This window comes from Centrocercus urophasianus, unplaced genomic scaffold, assembly GCF_019232065.1.
Source record: "Centrocercus urophasianus isolate 14NV4802_14NV808 unplaced genomic scaffold, USGS_Curo_1.0 seq_13, whole genome shotgun sequence".
Classification (NCBI taxonomy): Eukaryota; Metazoa; Chordata; class Aves; order Galliformes; family Phasianidae; genus Centrocercus; species Centrocercus urophasianus.
The window spans coordinates 37,767,913-37,787,532 of record NW_024884475.1 but is presented as its reverse complement, the minus strand read 5'-3'; the positions used below and the strand labels follow the sequence as shown (position 1 = coordinate 37,787,532).

General features: G+C 38.2%; 1 long non-coding RNA gene across 1 annotated transcript in view; it reads left to right on the top strand.

The window, feature by feature from the left end:
* Positions 1 to 1,344: 1,344 nt before the first annotated feature.
* LOC122157055 overlaps positions 1,345 to 19,620 on the top strand; it is a 34,703-nt gene continuing 16,427 nt past the window's right edge. Inside the window, exons 1-4 of the long non-coding RNA XR_006167762.1 lie at positions 1,345 to 1,649; positions 4,072 to 4,189; positions 4,922 to 4,973; positions 9,674 to 9,916. This is a non-coding gene — a long non-coding RNA (uncharacterized LOC122157055). The remainder of the gene's footprint in view (positions 1,650 to 4,071; positions 4,190 to 4,921; positions 4,974 to 9,673; positions 9,917 to 19,620) is intronic.

The window sequence follows — 19,620 nt, the reverse complement described above, 5'->3', positions numbered from 1 at the left end:
AATTTGTCACACCAGTAGGATTTTTGAAGTTTTCCCATCTACTGCTAGTTTCATGGTACTGAGGTGGTGACAAATGCTTCTCCTACAAGACTAGGAAAAATATTTCAGCTCTATCAGCACCCAGAGATGGAACTGAAAGGCCTCATGGATAGAGTCCTTGCTACAGGTCTGCATCTCTGATGTATCTGAGACTTGAATTCTGTTTCTCCACTTCTCTGGCAAGCACTCCTGCAAGCTAGCAAGAGAGTGAATCTTCAGCAATTTGCTTTTCCCTTGTATTCTACAATAAGAGGTCATTTACGGTTTTTTTTGTTGTTTGTTTGTTTGTTTGTTTTGTTTTGTTTTTGTGGCAAAATTTTGAAATTTCTTGCCAAAAGCTTTTGATGTGAATCAGAATTTGAATTACTTGGAAATAGACTCATATTTTATCTTTCATTCTTCCCCATTATAGATACAACCTTGTCTCCAGTAGTTAGTTACAGAAATAAGTTAGCTTTGTAAATTGTTATCTTAAGAAGCAGAGTGACTAATCAAAACTTTACCACCAGGTACTAGGACACTATAAGATAGATTTTCTGTACAATTTGAATATTCTCTTTTCTTGTCTAGAATCTGATTTTACAGGCAAACAGTAGCGGAAGAATACGGAAGCCTTATGGATTTACTGATTAAACACCATCTTTCAAACGTATCTTTCATGGTACATTTTAATGTTATACCTATTCACATACAACAACTGTGTCAGAAAGTCCACAATGTCATTTCACAGTTACACTCTGGATTTGCTTTAATAATCTCAAATTATGTGTGAAGTGCAGGAAAACTCCCCCCAGATAATTCCTTCAATTTTCTGTCTGATCTCAGATGCTTATCTTTAGAATATGACCTTAAACAGACATGCTAAAGCACTGTGAAGAAAATAAATAAGTAATTTTATACCAGTTTTTTTTTTTTTTAGGCATGTTTTTTTTCTTTCTATTTTAGGCAAGTTTTGTTTTCCTACCTTGTCCCTTATCTGCAAGCGAAGCAGTTCATTTTTGTAGGAATGACAGAGATATTTCTTTAGGCTTTCGTTGCTCAAGTTTTCGTATTTTACTCTCATTCTCAGAGAAATTAGGTTAGCTGAACTAACTAGTATTATAGTTAAGAGATTCTAACAGTATCTTGTTCTAGTACCAACTGTAAACTGAGTTGCATTGGTATTACTGAGAGATTCATTTTATCTGTAGCCTTTTTTGCATGTGTAATCGTTATGGAACTGCAAATACTGAAAGAATGCAACTTAGGCAGCGTGCTTTTGGTCAGACTGCTGTCCTTCTTTTCTTTAGGACGAAGATATGCAGAGTGGCGTAAATGGAATTTCTCATATGTAAGGCTTTCCTTCCTTGTTGTGGTTCTGCTGCAGATGCAACTTACACTCACTGCACTGATGTAATCTGGAAGCTAACTCAATGGACTAACCAGAATGAGGAGTGTAAAATAGGGTGGACTAGGAATTGTCCTGAGGCAGCTGTATCTCAACTTCATGCTCTGTAAATTGCACCAATTTTTTAACGATTGTGGATCCAGAAGTCTGAACAGGCACTATTCGCATCATCCGGAGACTGATTCAGATGGGCGTGAGTGACAGTGACAGCAATCAGTTACAGGTCAGTGAATTGCTGGATCTATCAGCTGCTGTGAGGCTTCTGTGGGCTTCTAACATAATTCCTACATCTACAACCTTAGGAGCATTTGTCTTGAAGATCAGAGACATGGCAGGAGGGTAAGGACAATCAAAACGCAATTGGAAGTTAGATTTACCCACACTAGATATTTCATATTTCAGGTCTCCACAGCATTCCTTACTCAGAGGAGCTGCTGAATAGAAGAACAAAGAAAAGAAAGTAGTAAAATACTTCAGTGATCCACATAAAATAAGTAAATGAATAAATCCTGATTGTGCAGGTTTTGGTTACTTTTTTCCCCCAGTGCTGAAGGGACTGGCAGACCTAACACTGGTTTTCTTTGCTTTAGGTTATGGAATGACTGCAGGAGTTCTGGCACTGGAATTTTAACCCTTTCTGTTCTGGTAGCCTTTACACTGACCTTAATATTTCCCATGGGAAATAAGAGAAATTGCTTAATCTCCTTGTCTGGGGCTAGCCACACATTATTGAAAATGACCTATTATTATTGTGCCAATGAATAAAATGTCACAAGAAATTTAGGCAGAACTGAAGAATCAACTAATTGAAGGACCAGTCAGTGAAAGTCAGAGAAATTTCATCTGTTTTTAATATCTACATAGGCTCAAATTCAGATTTTATTTCACTTGTAAATATGTAAACTGAAGTATACACAGGTCTTTCTACTATTACCTATCACATTATTTTTTATGAAGTTGAATTAAGCAATCTGATCAATAGTCAAAGTCATCAAGATTCACATTTAAACACAAATTGTACTGGCTGTTCCTGCTTTGAAAGGAACCTTAGAGGTTTGAAAATAATCTTGAAAAGAATATTTTAGGGGGTCCCTGAGAAAAAAAATGTATATTAGTAAAAACATTTTACAACTGGCAATGTAGGATTATGTATTTATGTATCCCCAGGCCACATGTTGCATGGAGTTGCAACAATGCCTTACCCTTAGAGAAGGCTGCTCATGACTTAAGAATGTGTAAATACAGAACACTCCCTGAATAAATGCTATGGTTGGAAGCCAAGGGCTCTGCGAGTTAACAGTGAGTTATTGTTGCTTTAATAGAATTGATGAACCAATATGCTGCAGCTCTGTGTAGGAATGGACTTATTACAATGGTGAAAATTTGCACAGAGGCTGCACTTGGTCTGCAAATTGTTTACTGGTAAATGATGTCATCTGCTATCTACACACTCCACAGCACCTTTTCATTTATAAAATCCGAATGGATCATGGCCTTTTATTTCTTTCACAACCGTCAAAGAGGGCCTGGATAATGCAGAGTTGTGGAGTTTCATATGATGTGAAGTTTCTGCCAGTTTATATCCTTTATTCTTTTAGTGTGTCATGAAAATAAAGCTGCTACCTCCATCAAGATTTTCTGAAGAACAAAGTGCAAATTTTTTTCGGCATTACACCAAGGCAATGTGACTAACTTTTAAAAGACTGTATGATGTAACTGGGAGCATTTTGGCTTTTGCTGCATAATATGTATGTATGATCAAAATGAATGGAAAAGTCAACAAGGGAATATTTTAGGCTGAGTGTCAGGAATTGTTTCTTTACAGTGAAATCTTTTACAGTTGAGAATAGTCTCTGGAGAAAATTGATGAAAGCTCCTTTACTTGAGTCATTAAAACCTGGATAAACCCCTAGGAATACACAGCGTGGAACAGTCTTGCATTGGCAGTGATATGAACTGAATGACCTATAAGCTCTTTTTCATCCCCAAGTTCCATGAAAGACAGATGGATAGATTGATAACTTCTGAGGTAGTTTTAGGAGTGTACTGCTAATGCAGCTCTTACATTTGGCAGACCAGATTTTCAAAAGACGTTTGGAGGATGGTGTCTGAAGTGGTTTGTAAATAACACAACATGATGCCGGTAATATTTGCGCTTCGAGCAGGTGTCTTTCAGCAATAAAGAAGTCAGTATGTTCAGTATTGTCCTCTCTAGAGTGTTGCTTTTTTCCCCTCTGTTAGGCATCTCAATCCATTTGAAAGACCTTCCTGTGAACTCATGGAGCAGTGTCATTGCCCAGACTGAGCCTCTGTCTGCCACTTCACTCACATTTGCTCCAAAAAGTGCCTGTCTTGGAGGATCAGTTCCATGAGTTTTAGAGTAGTTGATATGCCTTGGCCACACTAATGTCACCTCCCTAGTAGACAGAATTTATTTACGTGTATGGGGAATAAGGAAATCTGCAAATTAACAATCAACTGAGAATGAATTGGAAAGGATTTTCCACCTGACCAAAAAGTTAAGGGGGCTTAGAAGAGAAATAAGAGCATACAGATGGAAACATTTCCCATTGCTGGTGTCGAGCCTTTTATAGAGAATTTAAGCCATGTAATACTTGTTTGCTTTTCTCATTTGCCTTTCATAGATCCTTTAAAAATAGTTCATGGATGTTGATGAGAACCAGTAGCCTGTTCAGAAGGAGCCATGAAAGAAATAGAAGAGGGCAGCTGTATTCTGTACAGTGATTTTTTGTTCATCAGAAGGTATCTTCAACTCATTTTTCTCTTCTTTTTTAAAAGTAGCCAATACTGAACCTAGTCTTCTCACTAGGTTCAAGTTTTTGAAGATGACAATTCTAAAAAAATGGAATGTTTTACAGAAATATTCTGAGCAGCTCAGGTTGATGCTTCTTTGAAGTCTCTGCTTCTGACAAAGAAAGTGTCTCTGCTGTAGTCCCAGCTGAGGAGCTCCAACAGCGAGCATTTAAAGAGAAGAGTGGGTCTGCTTCCCTTTTAATAAAGGCTCCTCTCTACTCCAGGATAATAATAGGTGGTTTATGCCTTGTGATCACTTTTCTGTTCTTGTGAAATATAACCCAAGATCTGACCTCTTCATGAGGTTCTGTGTGACATACTTGTATTCGAAGAATCCTTTTTGATTCTCTAATAACACTACAGAGCTGCTGCTGAACTCCCTGTCCTTGTCTCTGAGTTGAGGGGCATTTCTTTGTTTTATGTGTGTAGAGTGCATGGTAATGTTAATGCTTCAGGGGTTGGATAGGATGAAATGTCATGACCAGATGTTCTGACCAATATAATTATTTCAAAAGTAGATACAAAGAGGGATATGATACACCTGTGCAATAATTATCAGAAACTGAATACCAGCTGCTTCAGCAAAGGTGTTCCTGGTGAGATTTACTTTTGTCATCAGTTCCAGGTGGAGAATTTATTGGCTGTTGATGTTAATTTTTTAATTCTTCTGGTGTTCCCTAGATGATCTGGAAATCAGGATATGCACCCTAGCTGAAGGTGGCTAAAATCCCAGGTAAAGATGAAATCTCTTTCATTATTTAAACCATGTTTAGCCATGGCAGCAAAGAAGCCGTAAGTTTATTTAGTTAAACAATATGGCAGGATTGTCATTTTGGGGATAAAGAAAAAAGGCTCAGGTGAAGCGTTGGATGTGGGGAAAAAACAGAGGTAAATGTGTTTTTTGTAGGACACGGTGGACTGGATAATTTTTAGAGTATTTTTAAGATCTAATTTAAATGAAGAACATTGTAAATGTGAGAAATTCTATCTTTGAAATGAAACCAAAAGAATGAAGAATTTTGAATGATGATTTTAAGTGAAAAAGATGATTATTTGCTATCTTAGAAATATTCAGAAAGCTTCTATTTATTTAAATTCAAGTGTCAAGCTTTACAGCTGTAATTCAACGTTAGCATGGTTTTGAAGAAGACCACTGCTGCTTATTACTGGCATTTTCAGATGAGCTGAGAGGCAGCAACTCGCCTAATGTCGTTTAATTTATAGGAGTACATTTTAGGAAAAAAAGAGAGAAATTTGGAAAAGGAAACAAAAATCTTAACTGATAATTAATAATTATTATAGAAATGATAAATAACGATCATCAGAAAGATCTGACAGGACATAAACTGTGCTGAGAAATCACCTCATCCTGTTAGGTAACCTGCCAAAAGCTGTGTATATCCTGATGTGTCATTTGCCTTATTGTGTTCATTTAAATCCTGTGAACAAATATAGGGGAAGAAAGTCTTAGATTATTTTTAGTTGCCAGTATGTGACAAAGAACTTTCCCCAGTGCAGTGGGTTAAAGAAATGGGCAGGGAGAAGAGAAGTTTGATATAGCTCCAAAAAATCAATTTTTTTTCATGGTGCAGGCCATGAACTGTGGAACTAGTTGGGAAGAGGAACACCAGTTGTCACCCAGACTGTCCTGGCAATTCTGTTTTTTGGCAGAGGAGCTGGGAAAGCTTTACAGCTGGGGAATAATGGTGGAATCATTTTGCCTGGGAAAAGGCTTGGAAAGAACAAGCACATATGAGGAAGAGGCCTTGCAAAAGAGGAGCATCCTTGGAGGGAGTTGGCACAGCAGTCTTTCAGCTGCGTAAAGGCACATTAGGAATCATGCTGTGGATGCCAACAGCATACTCTTTGGGAAGAGTTTTTGAAGTCTCATGTAAAGTCTTACCTTACCTTGGGACAAAACAGTCAGAACATATTATACTAAACCAGTCATCTTAAGGCAGCAAAATGAAGTACTTTGAGCCTGTTTTATGAGCCATCTTGCTATTTACTTCTCTCCCAATATATATGTATCTATGCATAATCTATTTTGACTGTGAAGTATTTGAGCTTTAACACCATTTGAAAGTGTTACAATTGGCATAAGTAAAGAATTTCTAGCATGCCAGATAAAGCCTGGTCCTTTGGAAAGATGAGATGGCAGTTATTCTGGTTCCCAGCAGGGGTTATGTGTCATTTATAAGCATTTAATCATATCTCAGAGTTCTAAAATAATATTTCTGGGAGCTCAGCCTATTGTTTTCATCAGCTCTGTCTCTTTGAGCACTTTTAAGCCAATAATTTGGGGAATCATCACTTGCTCCTACACAGAAGGTGTTAGGACGTACAAGAAAATGAATAGAACTTGAAAAGCTGCAGATGGCTAAATATTTCAGTTTCCAGCTCAGCAGTGAGCTTTAACTAGGATCACAGTAAACAAGAAACAGCCCTGGTGGCCAGGTTTCACAGGACTGCCTTAAGTGACATAGAGCTGTTGGAGTGTGATCCCACATGGACAGGCACTGGATGGGCTGCAGCTAATGGAGTGGGTCTAGGGGAGCTGCTGCCTGTGGGGACCTGTGCTGGAGCAGTGCATTCCTGAAGGATGGACACAGAGATATGGAGCCATGTTGGAGAAGTGTTTGAAGAGCTGTGCGAAGTCCACACAGGAGCAGCTGGGGAAGGATGGCATCCCCTGGTAGGGACTTCATGTTGAAGCATCTAGAAGGAGGGTGACCGTAAAGGAACAGATGAGAGAAATTGTTGTGTACTGACCATGTCCCTCATTCCCTATTCTTCTGTGCTGGTTATAGGGAGGAGGTAGAAGAGGGTGAAAGGGAGGGGGGAGGGGGAAGGGGTTTTTAGTTTGCTTTTAATTCTCAGTGCTCTGGTCTGTTAGCAGTAGGCAAGTAAGGCAAGTAGGCTCCTTTTGTTGAGTTTGTTCTGCCTGTTAAGGTAATTGCTGAGTGATCTCCTCATTTCAACTTTTGAGATCTTTTCCATCATATTTTCTCGCTATGTTCTTGTGAGAAGGTGAGATTAATCTTAAACTAATGATTGAAATTAGTCTAATGCAGTTTGAAAGCGAGGGAAAAATCTTTGATTAGACTCTTAGTCAGCAAAGCTTGTAAACAGGTCTTATTTCTGAGTTAAATTAACACGTGCTGTTAGTAAACGTTTATTTTCTTTTACCTGGATGTGTCTGACTTCTTTTGGAAGAAGGTGAAGCTTTAGTAAAGTTTCAAAATCCTGTATTTTAAATAACAGCTGTCTGAGTAGTTGGGAACTTGTGCCCTGCAAAAGAAAGAAAATGATGCTGCTGCAAGGACAAAAGAAATATTGCACTGAAGAGAAGTGTGCTCAGCTGGAAAGCCAACTTGATACCAGCAGTGCACAGGCTCCTCCAGACTCTGCAGCTGATGATATTATAGTGTGGAGCTATTAATGCAATTTTAGCTACATTGCTAGAGAAGGTGAAAAGGAAGTCTGAACTAGAAAGCATGTTGTAGAATCTCATGCAGACACTATTTAATCACGTGGTATTTTCAACACATCTAAACCTTTCATCATGTCATGAAAGTGACAGATACTGAAATACATAAGCTTCATGAATGAATCTGTATACCATGCTTATACTGCTAGGTGGTTGGTAGGGGAGCAATTCTAATCCATGTGAGAGAAGTTTATTTTTAAAACAGAATTGAAAAAATTAACTATATATTATGAAATATAATTTAATGTGTGGTGTGTATAATATTATAATTCATGCTATGGTCCATAGCTCAGTTCCAGTGTTTAGTAGAATCAGTGTAAAATCAAGGTAGATTCCTTGGGGGAACTTCATTCTTCATTTATTCCAAAACAGAAAGTTGCTGAAAGTATTACACAGATATTCCAGACACACATCTCTCAGACTTCAGGGTCAAGATTTGTTTTTAAGTATTTTCTCAGTCACCAAATTTCCTGAAAAAAGTGTATTGTCCTTTCAGTAGAAGAGTGAGAGGTTTTATCAGAAGTTTCTTCATAGGCCAAAATATGCTAGCTTTGACTTAGACCTGATAGTTAAAAGAAGATGGTTATAAAATTAGAAAGGGAAATTTTATTTGATTTACCACAAAATGATATGTGGTCTGCTTAGCTTTTTTTCCATGTGAAATATCAGCAGGGAATCTGCTTTTTAATGCCACTTGGTAAATAGCCAAGTGTTAATAAATATTGCATCCCAGCTTTTTAGGATCAAGAAACCTCAAATCACAGGAGATAAATGGTAGTATCTCTACTGCACAGAGAGTTGGGAAGTGACGAGGCCACTTGGGAGGTTACAAATTGAACAGGAGGTGCTTAATACATACAATGAAATTTAGTCTGTTTAAATTGTCGTAATTTTACCTTCTGAAACTAAAATATCTTCATCTAAGTAACTAAATAATATTCTTGAAAATCCTTTTCAGATTGACTCCACTTAATTTCTGTCAATTTTGATGCTTTCGTTCTTCTGTATCTTCTATCTGTGGGAATACAGCACTACTGAATTACTCTTAAGCCAGTAAAGACCTGATCTACTGTGGGAGTTAGCAGAGCAGAACAGGTGCACTGATAATACATTAACAGAGCAAGAAATTGTAAGAATGACATTCATTTAGTATCCTTCTCATGAAACAATGCAGCATCAAGGTTTTAAGTGTGGCTGCTGCAAACCTCTTGGGAATCCTAACTCTTCTTTTTTTTTTTAGTGTACATGTGTCAGTGTTTGATATTTTGTTAGTAGGTTTTAGTTTAGCTGCTGGTTTACTTGAAGGCAGCTTTTGCCAGAAATTTCAAGAAAACATATTTCACTACTGGAGGAGTGGGGGAAACCTATTAAAGATTTAGGTAGATACAGAATTCTATACACCCACCCATGTGTTTCTCATTCCTCAAGGGTATTTTCTTGTGGTGCTGGTAATATTTTTTCCTTTTCCTATAATTTTGAGTAACCCCATCAGTACATTTTATCTTGTTAGTAGTTTGTTTTTCCAGTAGTTCTAATTTCATATGCATTTGAGACATTATCTGTGTTTTAAAACTGCTAGGAAACGACTGCAGTTCTAAAATATTATTCCTAGAAAATGAGAAACGTAATTCTCATCTAATTTAAAAGCTTGGATGCTGTGGGTAAAGAGCATGAAATATTTAATGATTATGTGTAATTGTGTTGTGTTAAACAAGGAGGTTTTTGCTTGAATCCACTTTCATTTACAAGAATCAGATGAGACTCTTAGAGGGGCTTTAAAGAGTTCAGGAATTTCAGTGCATGCTGAAAATGGCATAGGTACATTTCAAAAAGGCTGACTTTGTTACATTTGAGACATCTCCAACAAGTGAAAAATAAACAGAGAACAGTGCCACTACTCACTGTGAGGAACTGTTTTAAAGTTTTCACTTCTGTTTTACTAGATTTATGGAGCAAAGGGGCTGCAGGGATGGCCTTTGTAAGCAGAGCCCAGTATCTGTCCCATATCAGATCAAATCCAGCTTCAGCTGCTTCAACGGGGACTTACTGCTGCCAGAGATGAGACAGACAAGAGTGATGCTGATCGTTCCTCTGTGAGAGCAGATGGAAGAAAGGAAAAACTGCTGCATGACAGCCACTGGGAGAGGAGTGAGGACACATGAGAGAAGCAGCCTGCACCCACTAAGGTCAGTGCAGAATGAGGGCTGGAGGTGCTTCAGGTGCAGAGCAGAAGCTCCTGCAGCCCAGGAGAAGCCCATGATGGAGCAAGCTGTCCCCCTGCAACCCATGGGCACTTTGCAGAGCAGATCTCTACCTGCAGCTGTGGAGGGGCCCCGATGCAGCAGGTCGTCTGGGAATGCTGCTGCCCATGAGGGACCTGTTCTGAAGCAGTGCCTGAAATGTAGCACTGTAGTATGGAGCTGTGTTGGAGTACTATTTGGAGAGCTGCAGCTTGTGAGAAGCCCATGCGGGATCAACTGGGAAAGGGATGGCATCCCATGGGAAGGACCCGTGTGAAGCAGGGAGAGCCGCCACAAAGGAGCAGTCAAGATGAAGCACTACGAACTGGCCCCAGCCCCCGTGCTTTGCTTCTCTGTTCTGCTAGGGGGCAGGCTGTAGAAAAGGGTGAAAAGCTTGCTTTTGATTTCTTACCGTCTTGGCTATTAGCAACACGTAAGATATTGAAATAATCTCATTTGACTGCATATGTTTTGACAGTGTTGGTGAGTGATCTCCCTGTCTTTCTCTCAGTCCTTGAGCTCATCATATATTGTCCCTAATACATTTAGCAAGAGAAATGACAGAGCAGCATGGTGGAACTTTGCTATCTGCAGGTGTGAAGCCATTATACTATCCAGAAAAGGTTTGTAAGAAAAGTCAACATTTCTTTTCTGATTATTTCTGAAACTGGGCAAGTTGTTGCCCCTCTTTGCTTCACAGCAGTGTTCTTTCACTTTGGCAAGAGAAAATGGAGATAAATGAAAGAATAGTCTTCACACCCCTGTGAAAACTATCTATCTGTTTCCCTCCCGAAGGTAAAGGAGAACCTAAGAGCAGTTTAGCCAGGTTAGATAACTTAGCCAACATCCTCTCTCAGTCTCAGTGGAAAAAATGTGAAAGCGGATCCTGAACAGCAATGATTATATAAAGGATGAATGTTGTTCACCTGTGGGTTAAAGTCTAGCTTCTGTGCAAGGAAAAGAGAACCAACATCTCTGTCCTCACCAGTCTGCCCAGGTTTTTCTGATGCTTCCAAGTATATTATCTAAAATTTTGAGATGAGAGCTGGTACTGTTGTATCAGGATGATGATGGAAAAAGTAGTTTTGTGAGGTTGTTCATTTTTTGCTTGTTTTAGGGCTTCTGAGCTGATACTTTTAGAGCACTGAATCTGATGGCTGCAAGATTCTTGTTCCTGACTGATAATCAGCACTTCAGAGAAAAATGTTTGTGGACAAAGTTAAGATTGCTTTTTCTCCATGTGCTGTATTCTACATTTATCTACGCTAAATTTCTTGAGTCACCTTACTCCCCAGGCACTTGGGCTTGTAACTTGGATGTCTATAGTGAGATCTCTTCATATTCTCTTATAGGAGTTCACATCATAGCATTTCCCGTAACAAACCAGAAGTTTTCTTGGGAGTGAAGAGACCTGTTTGTTGCATGTCTTTTTTCTGGTTTGGCTAAACACTTTGAAGAGTAATTAATGGGGGAAGACAACAGTTAGAGAATTTTACAGATTCTAATGTTACTTCATGATTAAAACAAAGACATCAAAATCTCACATGCTGTTTTCTGTCTGTTAGAGAATCAATTCAGCTGCATGTAACTTTAGGTTCTTATTACTACAGAGGTGAAAAATGCAACCTTAATGTGCCTTGTAATCAAATCCAAAACCTTGGATCCCAACCCGCAATGCAGTTAAGTGCTCTGGGATATTGTTCTTTATCTTCTTGGAGGTAAAATAAATCCATGAAGAAAATGTAGTAATTCTTCCATGTGTTTGGACATGCTCGTTCCCCTCCTATTCATGAATGTTCTGTAATGTTTTCTCCACTAGTGGGTTTCTCTTAGCCTTGTGCAGATACCTGATGGATGATCGACATCCTGGAGCCTCTGTTCTCTTGGGGCTCTCAGCCTAACCTTGAAGCCTTCAGGTGCCACATATATTTGGTGCCTCGGAATTTTTTTTCCAACTGTTTTAATCCTCCATCATCAATCTGTTAACAATCACTGTATGTTTTGTTTCATCTCAAGAAACATCTGGAATAGTTGTACATATTTAGTGTTTTGTTGAAAGGATCTTTTTTATTTGGTCTCATATGTCATTTTTCTTCTTTCATATACTTTGCTTAGCTACCTATTTTCACTTAAATATATTGGGTCATGAATTTGTGAAGTGGATCCTTGGCCTGCCATCAAATAATATGTCTTTGAGCAATTGATTATTTACACAGCCTTTTAGTAGTAAGTTTTCAATATTATCTAAAAGGTGTTTGATGCCCTTTTCCAAAAAAAATTCAAATCTTTTTTAAACAACCAGCTATTGTGACCCAAAATAAACTTAGCAGTGCAAGCATTTCAAAATAAACTGAAAAGCAATTAGTTGACAAAAAAGCTCACTAAAGGCAGAAATACAGAGTTTATCTAACACTATGGCAGCTATGGCAATTTTAATTCAAAAGAATCTTTGGTATAATCTTTTGTATAACAGCCTGTTGCATAGAGCACTGTTCTGGGGGAATAAATTAAAAAAAAATTGTATGTCCACTGACTATCTTGGTTCTCTGGTTTCCAAGCTATGTATTGGAGGACAGTGTTTCAAGCACCAGGCTAATAAGTAGTAATAAAACGATAATTTGCCTTAGGGAAAGGAGAGGAGTGTGTGAAAAGCCTCTGGCTCACTTGACAGTGTAGGTGTAGAAGTATCTTAAGCCCCAAAATTTAAATGGAGCCTCTGTGTCAGAGGCCATTTATCTTTACACTGTCAGCTGTGTTTCTGCTGACTGTGTTTCTGATGTCGTGGAGATGCATCTGAAATGAAAATACAGGGTTTTTGTTTTTGTTTTTAATTTGACAACATACTCTACTGTATACCTCCCTTACTTCCTTGTCACTGTTGTTTTTTTTTTACTGTTGTTTTCTTAACCAATACTTTGAGAAGAGAAAAAGATTTTGTAATGTGAACCATAAGCATATAAAATTAGCTATCACTCTTGGCTAATGCATTTAAGTACTTCACTTTCAACCTGATTTTTAAACTTGCTCATGTGTACCACTGGCATTCATGTTTTAGGATGGAGGTCTGATGTCGCTGTAAGCATTAAGATTTGGCCAATTTTTGTTCCAATGCAACAACTCCTTGGAGCTGCAGTAAGTTTTATTTCTGTTACACATCTGCAGTAAGAACCAGGCACTGGAAATCTGAGCTCCTTAAGGGCCTGGGTCTCAGAGATATTGATCATCTGCTGCAGCTTTTTGTCTGCTTTCAATTCCCATTGCAGTCAGCAGGAGATGAGGTTCTCAGCACCTTGCAGGATCAGGCTTGCAGAGGCTGCTTTTGAAGAAGTCTGTCTGCTTATCTATTCAGCTGGCTGGATGATCTCTCGTCAGATGGCTCCATGTGTTATTGCACATCCCAGGTATTCCTGCTGTCAGCTGAAGATAGAACAATGCCTGCATTGTTTGGACTCAATTTGAAAAGTTAATAAATGAAAGCAAGTTAGAGTAATGGATTTAGGTTTATTTGAAAACATTTTTGATGATTTTTTTTAATGTATGTTCCTATATTTTAGGGTATTTCCCTAGTCACAAGAGAGGTTGTTCCTAGGAATCTCTCTATTTTAGCCATTTTCCTGCTTAGCAACTAAATAATTAAAACAATTTAATTTTTTTTTTTTTTTTTTGAAGGAGAGATTAAGTCCCACATGAGGTTTCAGTCCTGTATAGAATAACAGACATGTAGCAATGAAACATGCAAGTAAAAGATTTATATGGAAGATTGGAGAAAAAGATTTTTTTCAAAATCAGTCTCAAAAAATATGAACAACTTTATAGATTTGGACATTCCCTTTTAGCTTCTTCTCATAGAAGACTTTATGAATAATGGAAGTTTTTTACTTTTATGCAGGAAAATTTGTGCAGGAGATGATAGTGGATAATTTCATGATCCCTTTCTCCTTACATTCTCCGAATAAATCCTTTTGTATTGAAGATTATGCTAAAGTAAACGCTGATTTATACTTTATCAATTTCTTATATTTTAACTATAAACTGTTATACAGTAAATTTAAAGGAAAAGCTGTGGCTGGCACAGCTTGACACTATAAGAGCATTTTTAGAAATTTGTGGCACAGATTTGTTAATACAGTTGAGCTTAAGGAGAAATTGCAGAGAACCTCAAAAACATAAACTGTTTTAAATTAAGAAATAAAAGTTGAAAGGATGACTAAACTGTCCAGCTTAATACTTACTGAGTAAACACTTTTCCTGTCTGACTTGTACCTAGCTATTTCAAGTATATTTAGCATATCCTCACTATACTTCTGGTCTCCCTTCTCAAATGGAACAGAAATTCAAGTTGCCTTCCCAGTAAGAGTTCTGGTCTTGAGTTTTCCTGTTTTCACTGGAGTCATACATATGTCACAGTTAGCCAAAATGAACAGCGTACTGATGGGTGAAAACTGACAGTCTGAAAGAAGGACCTTTTTTCCACAGACTGACTCTATCCTTATGCTAAACCATTATGTTGATAGCGCAGTTTCCATTTTCTGAGTTGCAATACTGCCAAAGATTTTGGTCTGTGCAGAGCAAAACTTTCTATATAAAAATGGCAAAGCTAAATCAGGATATTGGAATCAACATTTTAGCTGCAGAACAACTAAGAGAAAAGGCGGTGTTCAGTTCTCTGCTAAACCCAAAGTATGTACCTGAGTTACTTTTGTATGGAAACCACCTTTGTGTGAGAGGAGTGGAAAGGGGAAATGACACGTCTGGCTATCTCTACAGTTTGGACTTAGGGCATTGCCACGATGAGCCCTGAAGCAGGGAATACTCCTGTATCCAATCATGTAGTTGGGGTCGTGGCGGCACTGCTGTAGATCTGACGTGTCTGCTCTGAGACTTGGAAGTATGATTCTGCTTCACCGAGCTGAGCTTTTACCCACTCAGTCTCTCAGAGCCTCAGCTGCCCACCTGTGAGAAGAGGCTGTGCAGTACAGCCTAGAGCACTCATGCAGTCTGTCTTCAGAAGGGAGTTGGTACTGTGATATTGCTAATGAGTAGGTGAGCCTGTCAGATACAACATGAAGCTTAACTGGTGCCACTCAGAGCAAGAAATCGCAATATTTATAAGAAATATTCCTTGTTTAAAATGAAATAAAAACCATTTGAAGGAACTGTTCTCCGTGGAATTAGGCTCATGAGCAGGGTGTATGTACAAGTCATTCTGAATCGTTCATTCCGTCTCACAGCATATGTTAAACCGAGATAGATTAAAAGCAGCCTCTTAATGAGTGGGTAGCATAAGTACCTTCACAAACCAGGTCTTCTCACAATGATTGTGTCTTTGGTTTGCTCTCAAGAATAGTTATTCTAGACTCTCTGAGGAAAAATTTATTTGTGCTTTAATTTAAAGAAAATATTTGAAAACCCAGGTACTGCTTGCTCTTGCTTTTCCCAACCGGAAGAAATATTCCTGCTTTCAAGCAGTTTTAACAGCTGCAAGGAAGCCACAGTCATCTTTGATCTGTCAATGAAATTAGTTTTCGTTGTTAATAAAACCTGATATCCTAGACAGGATGTTTAAGAAATGATTGTGGACCAGTTTCAGCCATCAGTGTGCAAACAGGAGTCAGCGTTAAACATATGTTTAATAGAACAGATATGCAAGCTAAACACACAGAGCAAAGTGAGTCCCTCCAGAGAAGCATGCAGCCAACCTTGCTGTAGGCCGCTGCTCCCATTGAGGTCTGTCATAAATCTACCATTGCCTTTTTGTTTCAGCATCAGCTGCTGTGACTGTAGAGCTATTGCTGGTGGGGAGCTTGCCTATCCCTAAGCAGCTGCCTGGAAAATTTAACTTATTTGCCCCTGACTGGTTCAGGCTTTTGCTCAAATATGACTTTATTGTTAGGGATATGGGCACATCAAGGATTAGGTATAGGTTTTCAGGCTATAGGTTCCTAAGTGCTTATCTTGATTCAGGCTTGATGCTGGTACAGTGCTTGTCTTCAGGAGAGAAAAAAAGGAACAAAAGTTTAGCATAGCTAAACAGTCATTTTAAACATCCAAGAGACAATTCCAGAAAAATTAATGGGACAAAAGAGTTGACAGCTTGCAGCACATGAGATACTTGCCCAGTAGTATATCCAAAGAGACAACCTAGCAGAGCTGTATTTGGGAAATATAAGAACTGTTGTTGATTTTACAAAGTTATGTAATACTTAACCTGGTATTCCCAGATGAGAAAGAATAAGAAGAAATCTATGTTTAGAAGTGAGGATGGCTGAAAAGAGGCAGTCTGGAGAGGTGAAAATGTAATGATTTCCTCCAGCAGCAAACACAGTGGAAATGAAACTCATCTGTCTGTATGCTGTTACCTTTTGAGATACTCTAGAGTATTTTGCAGGGCCTCCAACTGAGTTCCAGAAGACCTTGAGTCTCCAGTATATCCCGTGCAGACATTTCAAATGTCTTTCAGCAACCCATATATAGTAAGAGCTTTTGTTTAGGCAATGGAATCCCAACATAATTGACTTTACTTTTTGTATGCTGACTATTGCATGTGAAAAATTAGACTAGACAAAGTACTTATGCTCCTTTTAGTTCATTTTACTGGAAAAAGAGAAGCCTAAAAACGAAACAAATGCAACAGCTAAGAACTTAAGTACTATGCTGAATCTGGGCCAGGTAAGGAATTTCATCGCACACAGCTTCTAAGGCCAGAGAAGCTCCATGTACTCATCCAGTCTTTAGTGAAATGCTAATCTTAAAGAAAGTGCTTTGATCACATCTGAAAAAGCAATACAGATTTGGGAATTTACCTGGACTATACTGGGAGTACAGATCTTCTAAATGCAGGTGAGGGTTTTTGTACTTCTACATATCCTGGGAACCTTCAGAGATGCTTGTTCCATTAATATTGGTCCCCTGAATGCAGCTCCCAGAGAGACTCATGGATTAACTTGGTTGGTTTCTGTTATTCCTAGTTAGTCTAATTGCAAAGGCATGATGCCAGACATGGGCATAAGAAGATGATTTGTTGTGCCTGAGATGAGTCATCTCGAAGAGGAGAACTATGTCCAGCAGAGAAAGCCCACCGTGGTAAATAAGAAGCTGAGTGTATATGTAAATTTGTTGTTGAAAGCAGAGCTGGATTTAGTGCATGCTGTTTGTGAATTTAATCATGATAGTAAGGCAGCACTGTTTGAATGTTTAGGTCTGAATTTCTACAAGATGTATAGCATTCTTTAAAAGTATGAACATCAACAGTGGTTATGATCTGACTTTGTAGACTATTTTTTTCATCCTAAATATGAAAGAATATGATTATCCACCAAAACAGAAAATATTAACTCCCCATATTGAGTGAGAAGCCAAAAGCAAGCCCCAGGAATCACATTTGTGCTAGGCCAGAGGAACTGAACTTGTTTAAGGCCAAGTTTGTTTCTCCTCATCTTTGATCAACTCTGAAGAGAGCTATACTTTTAATTCCAGGATCATATATTACAAATAAGATCACACTTAAGCTTTAAGAAGGCAAAGGTAAAACGCATTCAAATATTTCAGTATTAACTTTGCGTTATGTTTAATATATTCTGATATGTCTTTCAATCAGACAGCATCTGTTCATTCTCCTGGGTTATGAAGTTTAGCTTTACTGTACATACTTGTGTTTTAATTTCTAAAGAAATCTTCATGCTGTTCTTAATCATAATTTTAGATGGGGTCATTGCAACATGAAGTGAAAGTGGTGGGTTTTTTTGTGTTTTTGGAAATAATTTACACATCTAATTTCAACTTTTGTTTAAAGCAAACTTATTAGCTTGAGCTTCACTGATGAAAAAATCCACTACCAAAATAAAAACCAAAAGTACTGGGAAAAAAAATCGCAAAAAAAAAAAAAATCCCCACAAAAAAACAACCCACCCCAGAAACCCAAAAAAGGCTTATTAAAAGCTGGCTAGTCCTGCTTGTACGTGTGATCTTATCATATTGGCCTTTTTCTTTCCAGATGTCACAGGTTTATGTGGTGTAAATGATACAGTCATTACCCAGATGGTCTAAGACGGGAACAGCTTCTGGGAGGTATACGTTATTTAATTCTGCACATCCAAGGTCTATAAAAAAAGAAACTGGTCAGTAAAGTGTCTGAATTTTGCACTATCCATTTGGGAATAGAAGCTCTGAACTGACTGACTGCACACTTGACCAGATGTGGCCTCATCTTTATAGAAAACAACCAGACCACCAATAAAATTATTCAAAATATGACTCTGAGTGGCAATCACAGGACTGCTATTCTCATCATAACAAGCTCAACTATGCACAAACAGTAAGGATCAGATTTAGTTCTCATTTTCACTGGCATATAACTATCTTAAAGGGAAGGGTTTTTTTTCCTCCCAGAGAAGTAGCTGACAGTAAATTTTGTCTTAATTTTCTGTACAGACATAACACATATCAGGATGCAGAAAGGTAATTCAGAATACACTAATAACACCAATAATTGTACATAAAGGATTTAATTAATTTTATTATTGAGTGATAGTGTGTGGTGCAGGAGTTTCACTGAAATGAGAGACGTATCTGAAGGCAGAGCTGGCCCATGTAAAATAAGTGTGGCCTCCTTCCTAAATGCCAAAAGCTATTGGATAGCTTTCTGACAGTCTTCTTGGAAATGATTTGAAGTCAGCAAATAATCAAACAGAGAAGTATTTTAAATTATCTTGTTTTTGTAAATTTGTGTTAGTTTTCCTGGAAACAGGACTAGATGTGGCCAAGTTCACTACTTAGCTGAATAAAGTTAAAAACAGGCTGAAGACAGTGTTCGTACAATCCCATAGTCTAAGCTTAGTAAGCAGATGCCCTTCCAGTGGAATAGTCTTCTAGTTTTGAATTTGATTGCCTGAATTGCAGCTCCCCAGAGCATGCTGTCTGCTTTTCACAGATCCTTTGATATAAAACTCTGAAATTCACCACCTCAGAGAGGCATAGGTGAAGCAGGGGTAACTGCCTAAGTGGGTGAGTCCTACATGCTGGGAAGTCTCCCAGATGCAGGGGGTGTTGGTAGCAGACCCTATGATGGCTGCTCCCCATCTGCCTGGAAGGCTGCAGCAGGGGAAGCAGGCTGGCTGGCCCGTGCTAAGTGCTTACCCTTGTAAAACACAGCACTGAGTAGAAGTTAAAGAACATCCCTGCTTTGTCTAGTCTACACTGCAGTTTATGCAGAGGATTCATACAGAGCTTATTGGAGCCTTGAATGCCATCTTTTTTCTTTTGCCCCAGCTCCTCTGCTGTAAGTTCAATTTCAGGTTCCAAGTACTCTTTCCTCTCTAAACAAGGCAGGTAAATCTTTGGGATTTGACTTACTGCTTTAAAGGGAGAATTCATTATGTAAAAAGAGTAATAAATGTGAGGTAGATTTCGTATCTTAAAGTGGTGGTTATTTTAGAGATGATTTTTTTAGTGTAATCTACACTGAAAGAATTTAATGTTTCTGGTTTCAAACCTGGAAAGCATCTTAGAAGTAAAATATCAAAGGGAAGAAACAAGAAACAAAGTGTCTGTTTTCTTTTCAAATATTGAAAGCCATTAAAGTTGGTCTTGGGACTAAATGACACCAAATAATATTGCTTTTCCCATCTCTGATTTTCTATAGCCTACTGGTT